The sequence below is a fragment of the Diceros bicornis genome, chromosome 41, assembly GCF_020826845.1.
Source record: "Diceros bicornis minor isolate mBicDic1 chromosome 41, mDicBic1.mat.cur, whole genome shotgun sequence".
Classification (NCBI taxonomy): Eukaryota; Metazoa; Chordata; class Mammalia; order Perissodactyla; family Rhinocerotidae; genus Diceros; species Diceros bicornis.
In genome coordinates this window covers 462,634-478,515 of record NC_080780.1, presented here as the reverse complement: position 1 = coordinate 478,515, position 15,882 = coordinate 462,634, and positions in this window count along the sequence as shown.

Here is a 15,882-nt window from a genome sequence, read left to right as displayed (position 1 = left end):
CAGCCTGCCCAGAGGACAGCAGGTGAGCAGAAGCCACGACTGGAACCCGAGCCCCCAAGGCTGGCTGGCCTTGCTTAGGAGGGAGCATCAGGCTCGTGGAGAACAGGAGCCACAGTGTTTCCCTCCCTGTTCACGATCGTGTTCAGATTTGCCGGCTAACAGGCAAAGTGTCCTGGCAATGAACATAGTTCTAAGACGTACATTTCAGTAGGATTTCAAATAAAGCGTTAAGTTTGCACACATCCTGAAGGTGACACTCAAAAATACCTTATTTGTTGTGCAGGTTCAGGGTGCTGTATGGATTCTCTCTTGAATTCTTCCACCCACCTGGAGATCAGACCCAGCGTAGTTGGGTGGATCTTTAAGTAAACCCTAGTTTTGGTTTTCTTCTTCCTTCCTTTAGCCCATTCAATGAGCAGATGTTATTGAGTCGTTAGTATGTACTAGACACCGTGCTAAGTACCAAGTGTGGATACAGAGATGAATTTAACAGTGTTCCTCCCCTCAAAGAGTTTTGTGCAGGAAGCAGACATTTAAGCAGTCACTTATGACACAAGACGAGGGCTGTGACAGGAGTGGTGGGCAAGGCCCCCCTTGGAAGAGAGAGAGATGCTGGGAACGCCTTCCCAGATGGGGGAACAGTGAAGCTGCATTTGGAAGGAGGAGTAGGAAGGTCACCAGCTGGGCAAGGGCAGAGGGAAATCCAGTCCAAGCAGAAGGCCCTCCATGTGTAAAGGCACAGCTTTACAAAAAAGCATAGTGTGCTTCCAGATTCCGCAGAGTGCCTCAGCTACCTGTCAGAGAGTGTTGGGGGGGCAGCTGGAAGTGCGGGAGGAGGCTCTCCCGTGCCACACCAAGACACAGGATCTCCCCCCTTGGAGGATGGGGAGCCCAGGAGATTTTTGATCTGGGAAATGATACAGTCCCTTCAGCTTAGAAACATCACCCTGCAGAAGTCAGGAGGAGAGCAAGGAGCAATGTCTGCTGTGTCTGGGGGAGCCCTCACTACAGCAACTCTGAAAGCCAAGTCCACGTGCAGGCAGAAGCTTCATCCGTCAGATGGTCCCTTAAACCCAGAGGCTCATCTGCAACGTAGGTGCTAAGTCTCACTGTGGGAGGAGGAGAGGTAAAGGAACAGGTATGGCTGGGGTCCTTGAAGGGGTGTGTAAATGAAGAGGTAATCCAAAGGCACAGTCACAGAGACCACAGATGGCACCACACGTGGCCCGTTTTTACTGGGATCTCACGGCAAGTGCAATCATCCAGGCATACAGCAGTGTCGTGCACCACACAGCCAGCTCATTCTAAGGCAGATGGTACTTGTGCCTAATTTTATTGTTAGGAGACTTCGTATCACAGGGTGACAAGTTTAGAGAGATTTAAAGGATGTGGAGATAACTACTCATTTTGTCTGAGGGGGAAGGAAATGAGACTTTAGGGAGAAGTGGAGAAGGTATATTTTAGGCAGGAGAGTTGTAAAGACCACCCCCGTGTGTTCAGGGGACTGGAAGAAGACCAGTGTGCCTGGCAGAGGGTGCAAGGGGCAGGAGCAGAGGGGAGGGATGAGGCTGGAGCAGAAATGAGGCCAGTTTAAAGGCCAAGTGTGCCAAGGCAGGGAGAGAGGCATTTGTTTTGGGGAGACTGAGCTCTTTTGAAGATGGGGAAAGATCTAGCGGTGGGCTCTCCTATGCTATGCTTTCACAAATGCCGTGCTGCTGAACATCTTCCTTCCGGAGCAGCTTGGCAAAAGCTTCTGCCCCAGGACCACCAGCAGCTAGGCAGATATGGTACAGCTCTCGCCTCAGCAGGACGGGAGGTCGGCGGCACTGCTTTTTCAGATCACCTATCAGGACAGAGGAAGGCACCATCTTGGACTGCAGCCCTCACAAAGGTGCCAATCATTAGGAACATGAACCACAATGGCCCGCTATCCATACACCAGGGAACTGAACCAGCAGCGGCAGCACCTTCCTTCTGTTATCAAAGGGCCCTAGATGAACACATCCATATTTGATATAAACGCAATGTTAATACCTGAGACCATTTTTGGAAAGCAACTTAGAGCAGGGGTGGAGTAGAACATAAATAGCATTTGGCACTATAAATTCATCTGGTCTCTCTCTCCTTTCTGTTTCATATCTATCCCTCTAACTCCCTTGAGAAGTGACAAAGCCAGTTCATATCCCAGATGGGGTCACAATTATACATTCCTTCCCCGTCATCATGGTGCCCATGCCTGTGATATTTCTAGCCTATGTTACTCTATTCTGATTCTAGCTGTCACTCATTCTCTTAGCCACACCAGGTTGTACCATCTCAGCACCTAGGCTATAATATGAGGGCTGGCAGAAACGGTTTAAATCAAGAGATATCTGTTGGAAGAAGGAGGAAAGAAGAAATAACTGGTGCTATTAAGAAAAAATTAGGCCTATCTTCAGTGATTTAGGACAGCTGCAATGGTAGAGAGAGAAATCGACCCAATAGCATCTCTCTCAAGCTCTTAACATCTACAGAAGAGAGAAACAATGCAGGAGCAGAGACAAAGCATTGTTTTTTTGTTTTTTGTTTTTTTTGTGTGAGGAAGATCAGCCCTGAGCTAACATCCATGCCAATCCCCCTCTTTTTGCCGAGGAAGACCGGCCCTGAGCTAACATCTATTGCCAATCCTCCTCCTTTTTTTTTTCCCTTTTTCTCCCCAAAGCCCCAGTAGATAGTTGTATGTCATAGTTGCACATCTTTCTAGTTGCTGTATGTGGGACACCACCTCAGCATGGCCGGACAAGCGGTGTGTCAGTGTGTGCCCATGATCCGAACCCCGGCCCGCCAGTAGGGAAGCACACGCACTTAACCGCTAAGCCACGGGGCCGGCCCCCAAAGCATTGCTTTTTAAGTGAACCATAGCTAAATGGACAAGTGTGTAACAGTGTGAAAGTCCCTTATGGAAAATTCCAACAGCATCAAGATATCCCCCATGGTCAAAACAAGAAAATCAGGTGACCTAGATGGGTGCCATATTACTTTATTATCAATCATTCATGGAAATGGTAAAAGGAAGGAAGAATTCTATTTCAAAAACAAAAATAGGATTTGTTATTCAGCTCTGATGGCACTGGGGAAACCATCACCAAGATTATGACTTAAGTGGATTGGGAGTGAGCATTCAGGCTGTAGTTATCCAGACAGCTAGGTTCCCTACTTGACTTCCCACGGGAAGGAACCACCTCAGTCTGGAGTCTTGCTTGGTTCTAAAAGAACATTAAGAGAAAAGAAACACTTAACTATTTCCTTTTAAACATGCTTACGTGACACCTGCTGCTGAAATTCTTGAACATCTTTCACAGAAGGTCCCTTCTGACATTTGTCATTCCAATTAATCTTTTTGATTAATCTCTTTCAGAACTAAAGAGAAGGGACAATCGATCGAGGCAGCTTGGAACCTCTGAACTCATGGACAAAAGCCACAGTCTGCCGGGGATTTTAGATAGTATTTTCAGTTTTACAGACTAGAGAAAAGGAATGGTTTTCTCACAGTCCATCTCTTTCGCTTGGATGCTTGGGACCATCACCTGAGCTCGTGTATGACACACAAAAGACGCAGCTGCCACAGCGAAATTACAAGCCCCCCGCTTCCCCCAGCAATTCCTCGCCAAGGCGACTCTGCTCAATAGTATGGTATAGATCGACGTTAAATTCAATGAGAATGCAATTTAATTTCTCTGTAGCAATCACCAGAAGGCAAACTAGATGATTATCGTCTGGTAAGACATTTTTCACTCCTTAAGCCAATGCCTGGAAGCCGGGGGTCTCAATGATATGGTAACACATTCCAGGGCACTCACTGCCATTTCAATTAGTGAAGAGACAAGCCGCCTACACCCTGACAAATGGAAACGCAGAAGTCTCAATGATCTGGATATTTTAGAGACTTTTTTTTTTTTCATTTAAGGCTTGAATTAATTATTCAGATAACATCTCTAATTTTCCATTTTACCTTGCAGGCAGAAAACATCAGAGACGAAAGCTTTGTATCCTTGCTGGGGAGTGACAGCTGTAAGAAAAGCCACCAGATACAGGAGCAGCAGACACAGCCCTCACCTCATGGGGCGGCAGCGACAGAGACTCTGTCATCATAAGGAGGCGCCTGGCTTGCCATTCAAACTGCTTGTTAGGCTTTTTCGCAAAGCCCCAAGAGACAGCGGTATAACAGAAAAATGAGAAAATGAAGTAATTTGGGTTTTTGAAAGGCTGTTCAAGATGAAACATTAGTTCTGAGGAAGCAAGAGCCACAGGTACATGCTAATGAGTCTTAAGTGCATGCATTTCCAAGACATGAGCTTTGTTCTTTGCAAAGGACAAGTCTCACTGCCACCAGTCCCAGGAAGACGAAGCACTCCATGTCAGCGCTTCAATTACAACACACAGTCAAAGGCCGGCACTTTACTCTCGCTGTATTAATATTACTCCAAGGTCGTTAGAGCCATGTGTCAGGATGGCTTTAAACTGCTAAGGGTGCATTTCCCAGACAATCTTCGTTTATTTATACATTCAGTCAACAAATGCATGTGTCAAACACTGGAAAATGAACTGGAGTATAAGCTATGCATCTGTCCTGGAAAGCCAGCACACATGCGTATGAAAAATTAATAACAGCCCAAGATACTCTATAGAGCCTCACATTCCAACTGCCAAAGTAAGAGTTACCAGAAGAAACACAAATGCAGGGCGAGAGTGGGGTGGATATTCCTGATGGGGAGAACGGTGGACACCCAACCAGAATATCAAGGACACATACTTTAAGTCCTACTCAATTTAGGTTTTTCAGAAAAATTACCACATCACTGTTTTCTAGTGACTCCACTATATATGTGTTTCAATCAACATATTATCAACACACTGAAGAAGGAGCCTTAGAGCTAGACCCACGGCAGCTATCTCACATAACTAAGGGAAAACTTCTCAGTCTTGGGATGTTCATGGAAATCTGGGTAGCAACTTTCATTTCAGCTGTAGGGGAAGAGGAGGCATGAAGGATCTCTGACTGGGACTGGTGACTGGAAAGCTCTGCAGGCCATTTCGGTGAATGGCTCCCTCTGAGGCTGAACCATCTCTGAACCTGAACCATCTCTCTTCTTGGCTGCCACTCCGAGTGCTATCCCTAGAGAATATGGGCCACACGCCTCCAAGGGGAGACAGGTTCCACATAGTCTGCTTGGTAGGATGCAAAAACAATCCGAAAGATGATAAAAGCCAATCTCTATAATTAGCAAGCTTCCATCTGCTGATTAGGAAGTGTTAGAAATGAGCAAGCAAAAGTAACCGTGGCGTTTTGGCAAGGACTTGACTTCAAGAACTGATAGGTGTCCTTGCTTCAACTGTAAATAATTCCATTCCATTTAACAAATAGCCATTGAATACCTACTCTTTGCAAAGCTCTGGGCAACTGTTGTTCAGGATATGATCCCTGTTCTCAAGTCAATATAACTGAGGCAGAAAAAGCTGAATGCATGAAATGAAACAAAATTAGAGATAAAATGGCCCTCTTTCCTGGAAATTCCAATTCAGCAGGTTTGGGTAGGGCCCAGGCAGCTGTATTTGAACAAGCACCAGCTCAATTTGGTTATGGCCAGCAGGCGAGCCCTCAAAGCGGGGCCATCAGTGCCTCTAATGGGTGGTTGTCACAGAAAGCTTGAAGGGGGAGGTGGCCACTGGGATATTTCAACAACTGCGCTTTAAGTGCCTTGAAGGCATGGGTCAGATTTGGGCAAGTGCAGGATGCAGGAGGCTGTTTCCAGCCAGGAGCAGAGCTATCGAGGTGGCCAAGTGCATGTGAAGGCTGCAATGTCTTGAGAGAGACCTTGGAACCGTTTGTTTCTGAACGGATTCACCAGCCTTAGTTCACATTAGGCCTCATTTCTCAACCTAGAATGGTGCAAAAGCGCCATAAACCTGAACTGAGACAAGCGAAAGCGGCATGGCTAAGTCTGCTCTAGACCTGAGAGCCCCAGTGCGGACCAGAGAGGGGAGACTGTCACGCTTTACCACGTGGAATCGCCTCACAGGTGTCCAGGGCCACGCTGCCGACCTCAGAGCTGAACATTCGGGGGTGTGTCTTGTTAGCACCAGGCGCCTCGCTCTCACCCCTGGGGCAGACACTGCCACAGCCTTTCCTGCACATCAAGTCGAGCCACATTCTTCAAATACCAAGGATCTGAGGAAGGCCCAAGTTGGGACTTTTGAGTGTAAAAATAATACATACTAAAATATTTCAGAATACACAAAAATTAAAATAAATCATACACTCATAACTATGCCACTTAAGAGGCTACCAGAATGGTCATTTGCAAGTATTCCTCCTTTTCTCTTTGTGCACTTTGTTGCAGAATTGATTGTTGCTTTCTGCTTTTTATGCTTTGCTATTACAGAATGAGAACTTCCCCACGTTATTAAAATACATCACAAACATCTTCTCAGTAACCATATTTTAACATGTGGGTATTTCTAATAATTATCACACTAATTCTACCTTTAAAAATTTAGATTGTTCTAATTTTCTCCATTGTAAAGTAATGCGAATTAAGCTGGCATGTCTGTGTACCAGTGAAAATGTCCAAATCAAAAGCAGCATTTTGTCTATAGGTTTGAGATTTTTAAAAATAATTTAAAAACAATATACTGATGTCACAGATGCCATTAATATTTTAAAATAATTTGGTGGATATTTTTTTCTGTTTAGAAAGACTCTGCTTATAATCACATATTTCTTACCAAAGTGATGGAGGAACGACTGCTTAGAGCGATGAGATGGAGAGACAATCGGATATGAACAAAGTGCTCTATTTGCAAGTCTTTCCAGGGGTTGGAAAACACATATGCAGTGCAGATGTCCTCCTCCTGCACTGCCATCATCCCCTCCTCCTCAGTCACCCCCGGCCCCTCTGGCATCTTGCCCCCTCCCTGTCCTCTGGTCTTCCTGTCATTCTATGGAAAGCCCCTCTCCCACACCCAGCTGATCCGGGTCCCAAGTGCCCAGGACGGTTCTCAGTCCTCAATCCTACTGCCAGCACCTAAGATGGTAGACCAAGGGACCTCCCCTCCCAGGAACATAAAGGCTAGGGACTGGGGGCAAAAGCCCTTGAAGTCAGACTGACTTGGGTTTAAACACTGTTCCACCTGCTGTGTGATCCTGACCGATCTCTGGACCTCTCCAAACTTCAGTTGATTCAATAAAATAAGACCTGACGTCTGCAAGGAATGGTTGCTACAGCCAGAGTTGGGTCTGGAATGGAGATTAAGGAGCCAGGTATTAGCAAGGTGAATAATCTGCCTTTGCTAGGCTTTATGTAAGGCTGCCTCCGGTGGGACTGGAAGGAGCTACTTTTACAGCAACAGTGGCAGCCAATCCCCCAGGACTTCTGAGTCACTTCGCTTCTCTCCGCCAAGAAAGTGCTATCTCAGAAATACCCACCCTCCCCCCACCCGCCCCCAGGCCCCAGAAAGGCTGGTTGTAGGACTGCTGCCATTGTCTTGAAGGTCTTCCCTGTTGTGGTCACCTGTGTGGACATACATGTTGCTCTTGAAGAGAGGTGATGGACATGTTGAAGGTACCAAGGCATCTGAGGTCATGGGAGAAGGGGCAGTGAGCTTCTGCCGGCTGGCACTTAGAGCTTTCCATTTAATGTGTTAGGCTTTTCCCCTATGGGTTTAAAGGTTATATAATGCACTAAAATAAAGTTGTTTCTAATTAAAAAAAACACAATCCCACAGCCACACCAGAGGACTCTGTTTAGATCTGAAAGTGCCCTAAAGCATGTGATGCCGAAGACTGAGTGCTGGACTTTGGGAAAGTGCAGGGGCAAGTGACGGAGCATTATTTGATACAAACATCCAGATTTTTGCCTTGTACAATCTGAGGAGCTGAGCTGAATACAGAGCGCCCACAACTCACTGGGAAACCTGAAAACGTGGAAAAGCTTTACCACAAATGATAAAGCCCAGGGTGGCGTGAGGAGTGCTGGAGGGAGGAGGAACGTGCGGGAGTGACCCCCCTGGCTCTGTCCCCCTCCTCTCCTCACTCCTTGTCACTTGCTGCTGGCGGTGCCTTGAGCTCCCTCTCGGGCTCTGGGCCACCCTGTGCTTAGTCCTTAGTGGGGAGGTTCAGGTGACGCAGCATGAAATCCAATTTGTTTCTATTCTGCTGTGACCTTGTGACCTCATGACCTCGTGATTAACTGGCTTCAGTTATTCTTGCACCTCACCTCCACTTCTGCCTCCTGTCACCATGGCTGGTTCCCTGGGGCCACGTGGCACAGAGGAAAGAGCACTTGCTCTGGATCCACACACAGTGTGCACAGTGCTGGCTGTGTACCTTACTACCACTGTGGTCCTATGCCAGCCAGGCTTAGCCAGCTGGGCCTTATGCTTCCTCTCCGAGCTTCAGTTTCACTGGGTGGCTCTAAAAATTAAGGAGAGTTGAGGGGGGGTGCCTGGCCCAGGCAGCCTCTTGGCAACGGCACGTATCACTGTTGAGTATTCTTATATCTCGTCTTGATGGACACCTCATTGCTCTCCTTGCCCCTCTGAAACTAGGTCCCTGCCTTGTCCTGCCATTCTCCCAACACTGGGAACTGCCCCTGAAACTCAGTCCCCTGATCAGCTCTCAGATCGCCACCACGTCAACGGCCTGGATCCCCAAACATGGCCTCCCAAACTCCCTCTGCTGGCTCGCACACCCTTGTTGGGCTTCACGGATGCTCTCTGCCTGCATGGACCTGTCACTTGTCACCATGGACATTACGACATTCCTGCCTACCTCCCTTGTACTACCTGTGAGCCAGGTCAATCCTGCACATACCTGATTCACCAACAGCGGCTGAATAACTGTCTCCAGGTCCTCACTCTCCTCCTCTAGCTCCTGACCTCCTGAACTCTGAGCTGCCATTCTAGCAAGTGAGAACATCAGGGGCGTCTCAGAAAGCGGCTGGAACCCAACCCCCAACGGGGTAGTGCTGTCAGTGCAGGACCAGCATGAGCGGGGACTGGAAGGCTGCACTCCACTCCTTCAGTGAACAGATATTGTGGAGTGCCTGCTGCCAGCCAGGCACTGTTGTGGGCGATGAATTAAAGAGAGACACACCAGTGAATTAAAGAGACAAAAGGCCCTGCCTCCGAGAAGCTTGCATTCTATAGGGCACAGCACACCTGAATACTGACCTCACTGGAACGGATGGATAAGGCCAGAGAGGCTGGCTGGGGCCGGGTTTGGGGAGCTGTGAATGTTGGCAGGGGAATTTGTCTTTGGGATTCATTATCCCCAGTGGGGAAGAACAAGGCACTGCACATGCTTCAGGAAGGGTGGAGAGTAACAGCATGAAAATGGCATTTTAGGGAAACGAGGCTGACAGAAGAGGGTGAATGAAGAATAACAACAAGCTTTCGCACAGCATTTTCCAATTTACGAGAAGCGTCCTCAGCCATCATGTCACACAGCCCTCCTGGTGGCCCCGGCAGACAGATCATCGCCCCCTTCAGAGGAGAAGCTGGGCTCTGAGGGGGACTTGCCTGGAGTCACAGAGCCAGTGAGCAGCAAAGTGGGGTCTCAAACGTCTGGCTTGTGACTGCCAGTCTTCTAATCTGTGTATTTCCTTTCCCAGCAAAAATTTTATTTACTCCAAATACACTGCATGTTTTCTCTTCAAGAAGAACTCTCAATTTAAAAATCTGGAAAACCTAATCACAATGTTCCCAGAAAAATGTCAAGAGAGAAGAATGCTATCAGAATTACCTGGGGATTTTTTCCAAATACATATGGGCGCTCTGTTCTTCCTTCCCTCCTCTGCTCCCAAATTCTGACAGTGTCCCTTTGATGCATCTAATTTGCAAGAGCTCCTGTGACTCCGCTGTCTATCAGCCTTCACTGCAGTGAGTCCAGCTAACCCCCCTCCTCCTCTCATTGAGGATGCTCAGTCCTGGTGATTTTCAGCTGTGTGTTCAACTACTGTGTAAGCCCGGGAGAGAGAGGAGATGTTAATAGAACACTCCTCATGAGAAAAGACGTGGGGAATATGTCCCTGTCTGTAGCATGCAGAGAATCAGATGATTAATGCCTGTAGGGTTTTCTCCCCCAACTACCCCAACTAGCTACATCCACATGGATATGTAATAGGCATCTTAAGCACAACACATCCAAAAACAAGTTCTTGGCCACTCCAGCCCCAAATCTGCTCTTCCCCATCTCAGTAGCTGGTAACTCCACTCTTCCGTGTGTTCAGGCTAAACATCTGGAGGCATCCATGACTTTTCCTCTCACTCCTCAGATCCAATTCAGGACATCTACTTATCCCTCATCACCCTGTATCAAGTGGCATCCTTTCCCCATGTCCACTAGCTTTCCGCTTTCCCTGCGCTCTCTTTATATTTAACTGGCAAAGTTATATCCATTTGTTTATTGTCTGTCTTCTTCTGTTACAAGGTATGTTTCACGAGAGGCAGGACTGATGTGTTCTTTGCTGTATCCTCCCGGTGCCCGGGACACAGCAAATCACTCAATAACTTTTGAGTGGGTGAATAAATGTGTGTTACTGCCATCACTGAATGTAAATCATTTGCACATCTATTGACTTTCCCGTTTAATTAGTATGAAGAAGTTAAATGACCACCCCAGGAAGTTCGGGGAACTTCAATACTCATGGCAAGCATTTACGTAGCATCATGGAGCTCCCTGAATTCTATGACTTTACTATAAGTAGCTTGGGAACTATGACTTTCCAGCAGAGTTAGAAGGTGTGATTCTGGGCGAGGCTAGGTTGGTGAGGTCCCTCCTCCCAAGCACTCTCAGGGGTGAAAGTTTGGACTTTTGTCAGACACAAAAACATGTCAAAAGTGGCAAACAAACTCTGTGCACTTGCTAAAAGAAGTAGTAAAGAAAAAATAACAGCTATCACTTTTGAGAGCCTACAGTTTGCTGGCCTTTTGCTTAATATTCTTTGAAATATTTACGATGATGAAACTGACATAATATTTACTCTTTCAGGGTACAAACTGAGCAGTGATCAACTGAACAATCAGGAGAAAGGAAGCGAGAGCAGCGAATGTGGCAGCCAGCCCTCCTGCTGTGCCACACCTCAGGAGGCTTGGAGACCCACCCTCGACACAGACTAAAGGAAGCACGTCATGAGGGCTCCCTGCAGCTTCAGCGTGGGTCAGTCTTGGTGACATGACCGCTGGGCTTCATGCTTTGACCAATGCGTGGGTCTCTGCAGCCTGCTGCTCTGTCTCTTCTTGAAGGGAAGCCTGTTGGGACTGTGCTGATTTCTCATCCCATCTCCGTTCAATTCACTTCTCTACGTGCCCTCCACGACCCTCACCCCCAGGGTCCCTGAGCTCCTCCTCGGGAACCAAGGGCAACCAAGCCCTTGCCCTCAGCCTGTCCTTTCCCTCTTGAGCACAGCTTTGAGGCCTCCGTGCTCTGTCTCTGTGCTCTCTCACTTATTTGCAGGGTGTAAACATAGACTTACAGACCGCAAACTAAGAGACCTCTGACAACTTCCCCCATTTAGACCACTGGCCTTTGCCCAACTTGGATTCCTGGTGCTTTCAGTATGACCTATTCTTGCATGTCGAAGCATTTTCCTGGGATTAAAAAAATTAAAGGTTGTTGCTATTTGCTTTTGTTTTTCTTCCCCCAGCCTACTTTGAGTCCTTTATTTTTTATGACTCCGAGCAAGTTCATTCCTGACTGTACTCCTAATAAGTAGAATCCAAGTCGTATATGCGTCCTGAACTTCAGAGATCCTCATTGATCTTTGCAGGGCTGTTTCTTGATTTTCTAGTATAGCTGCCAACGCACAAAGCACTCAGACTAGCCTGAGGGGCTTTAACAAACGACGATGCCTGGGTCACAAATGACCATGCCTGGGTCCCACCCCAAGGGACTCGGACTTAATCGGCCGATGGTGTGGCCTGGGTATCCCAGTTTTTCAAAGCTCCTCAGGTGAGACCCTGACTCAGACTGTCTAAACATCTAATCCCAGGAAGCTCTCACAACAAGCTATTCCCTTCCCCCCACCCCTTGTCTTGAGCTGCTTTTTATACTGAAGCCTCAAAGAATTACACTATGTGTATAAATATTCTCCCAGCAATTCCCAGTTATCAGTAAGACCTGCTCTTTATAAAAAGAGCCAGCCCATTTTATAACAAAAAGTTATACTAAGTTCAAATAACTAAGTTTAATAAATGTAAATAAAAATTAGAGCCTTAAAGCAAGAAGAAAATCCATATGGAAAGCACACAAATGTGAATACAACACAAAGTGAATAAAATCAGAGCCCTTTGAGATTTCAAATTACGAAGCCTGCTGATGTCCTGGCTCTGCCACTTGCCAGATCTGCAGTCTTGGGCAAATCTCTCACCTCCTCAATTTTCTTATTTATAACATCAAATGTAAACACTATGACTTCACAGGTGGGAATAAAATGAAATAGTGCTTGTGAATGTATCTCATGAAGTTATTTCATTAAGAACAGAATGAAAATGATTTCAGATCCTGGGAAAGACAGGCCTCCCATTTCTTATAATAAGATGACCTGTGAGTAGGAGAGCCCTAAACCCTGAAGAAAAGGTCCCAGTGCTGGGTCCCTGCTGTAGAGAAGTTGCATATCTCAGACACAGGAGAGCCCCTGCTGCCGGGACCCCATCACTAACATCACCCAGGCCCACGGACATGCTCCCCACCCCCAGTCCCCACGTCCTGGACTCCCAGGGCAGCTGCTGTGTCTGAGCACCAGGAAGCGGGTGTGGCTGTTCCACAGCTGACCCAGAGGCACTCTTTGCCTTGGGGAGGATTTGAGCAGGGAAGTGCTCACGTAGGAGGAAAGATGACTGAATTAACTTGTCACACGTTTCTCCCAGAGACCGCGAATGAAACAGACTGTGGCATAACAAAGTCCCCTTCCCAGCAGCGTCGAGATCTTCCTTCTCTTCCTGTCCCAGTTCAGGGCCCTAGAGGTGCTCATGACCTAGGAGGATGGAGGCTGTGGGACATTTGCAGTGTTGAACAGTACCTATTACTCTTAAACTGGTATACCTGTAGCTCTCCATCAGCTGTTCTAAACATCTTTGTTTCAAGATCAGTTTACATTCTCAAATATTGTTGAGGATCCCAAAGAACTTCTATTTATGTGGGTTATACCTATCAATATGTCATATTAGAAATTAAAACTGAAAATCATTTTAAATATATGTATTAATTCATTTAAAGACAATAATTCACTCATAAGATATTAACATGGATAACATTTTATGCAAAATAACTATATTTTTCAAAATTAAAAAATAGTGATAATTGTGGCATCGTTTTGTTTTTGCAACTCTCATTAACGTCTGGCTTAATGGAAGACAGCTGGATTCTCATGCCTGCTTCTGACTTCAGTCTGTTGATATCATACATCACGGAGTTTCTGAAAAACTCCAGTGTACATCATGAGAGAAAGAAGCAAAAAAGGCACATAAAGTCTTAATATTACTATGAAATTAGTTTTGACCTTACAGATCCTCTGAAAGGCTCTCGGGGACTCCCAGGAGTCCCCAGACCATACCATGAGAATTTCTGTTCTAGATATAACACGTGTGAAACATAATGCTGATTCTTTCCCTTGGCAATTAGATGACCACTGAATGCTAGAATGGCAGATACCCAGCATCTGGGACAGACTCATCTCAGGAGCCAGAGCTCTCGCACTCACCACTCCCTTTCTGCACTCCATCCACCCTACCCCACTCTGATCTCTTCTGCATCCCAGATGGGCTGTGCACACCCAGCAGAGGGAGTGCTCCTGACCCGTGACCAAGGGAAAGGTCCCAGGGAGCACGCACTGTGAGAGCCGAGCTGCTGGGTTTACCCCGGAGAAACACAACAGGCACGGCCCTGTCCTCAGGCAACTCACAGCTTAGGGAGACAGTCAGGGAAACAAACACACAAATAAATACACACTCACGAATTACAGTAAGCCATGAAGGAAAAAGATCCGTTGTTATAAGAGAATCAAGACCGGGAGATACTCTGAAGACGGTGGCAGAGAAGACTTCTCCGCAGAGGCCACACATCATCTGGGACCTAAGAACAAATGAACCAGGCGACCAGGACGGGGATGCTTTTCTCAAGTACAGGGAAGGTGAAGACACAGTGATGGGAATGAAGACCAGTGAGGCTGCACATAGTGAACTAAGAAAAGAGCCTGAGGCAGAGGCGAGCGGGGGCCAGTGATGCGGGACCACCAGGAAGGTTTGTTCTAAGTGCAGTGGGAAAGCCTTTGAGGGTATCAGACATGGTCCGATGAAGTTCAGGGCTTCTGGTTATGAAGAAATCACATTTTATCTAAAATACTTCTTTTCACCTAACTGAAACTGGAAGGCAATCCTTTTCATATCCTAAAAAACGTCACAAAGAAGCAGTTTGCTTCTAGTACTCATAAAAATGTTTATTCTGGAAATGTTCTCCTTATATATTAAGTAGTCACTTAAAAATAAAAGGAAAAAAAAAAGCAGCAGTAAAAAAGCCTGACTGTCCTTTCCCTGCTATTTGCGCAAGGGAAGTTCATGAAAATGCAAATGAAATTTAGTTCATTATCACAGAGTCCTCTGGCTGGAAAGAAAGTGCCCTCACCTGTAACTCAAGTTGAATCCCCTCACCTTGAGCCTACCCTCAATGCTGCATCTGAGATAAATGGACAGGAAATAGGATCTAGACCCAGCTCAAAGGAATAAAAAAATATGCATCTGGGGGCCGGTCCGGTGGCCCAAGCAGTTAAGTGCATGCACTCGGCTGCGGCAGTTCGGAGTTCACTGGTTCGGATCCTGGGCGTGCACCGACGCACCACTTGTCAAGCCATGCTGAGGCAGCATCCCATATAAAGTGGAGGAAGATAGGCATGGATGTTAGCCCAAGGCCAGTCTTCCTCAGCAAAAAAAAAAAAAAAAAAGAGGAGGATTGGTAGATAGCTCAGGGCCGACTTTCCTCACACACACACAAAAAATATGCATCTACACCTGTGTCCTCGTTCTTAATGACTGACAACCGCTGTGTTCATTCATGCAACCGATTTTGTTCATGCCTACTGTGCTAGGCACTTCAGATACAGCAGCAAACAACAGACAAAAATCTCTGCCCTCAGACAGCTTCAATTCTAATGGGGGAGAGGCCAGGAACAAGACAATTAATAAATTATAGACTATAGTTGCAAGGGATAAGGGCTGTGGAGAGAACCGAGGCAGACAAGGGATGGGGGTAGTTGAAATTTTAAACAGGGTGGGCAGGAAGACCTCCCGGGGCTGGTATCTGAAGAGGAGAGGAAGCAGACCATCTGGACATCAGGGGAAAGAGCATCGGGAGCAGAGAGAGACCAAGCCTGAAACCTCCAGGCAGGTGTGCCTGGACCGCTGGAGGCACAGCAAGGAGGCCCATGGGCCGGAGCAGAGTGAGTAAGGAGGGGAGAGGGGACGCCAGATCACTAGGGCCTCACTGGCTACTGAACCAGCTTTGGAAGTCATCAGAAGCTCAAACAGAGAAGTGACACGTTCCAGACGAGGTGTGAAAAGGCGCCTGCTGCTGGGTGTGTGGCCATGCATGCCCCAGGTGGACACAGCGAGAGCAGTGAGGAAGCTGCTGCAGTCATCAGGGGAGAGATGCTGACCGCCAGGACCAGGGGGGTAGCTGTGGACACACTGAGAAAGAATCTATTTTTGAGCTAGAGGTTTGGATGTGGGGTGCAGAGCAAGGATGAGTCAAGGATGACTCCACAGATTTTGGCGTGAGAAACGGGAAGGATGGAATTGCCGTCAGCTGACGTGGGGGAGACTGTGAGTGGAGGAGGCTGGCAAGCAGATGAG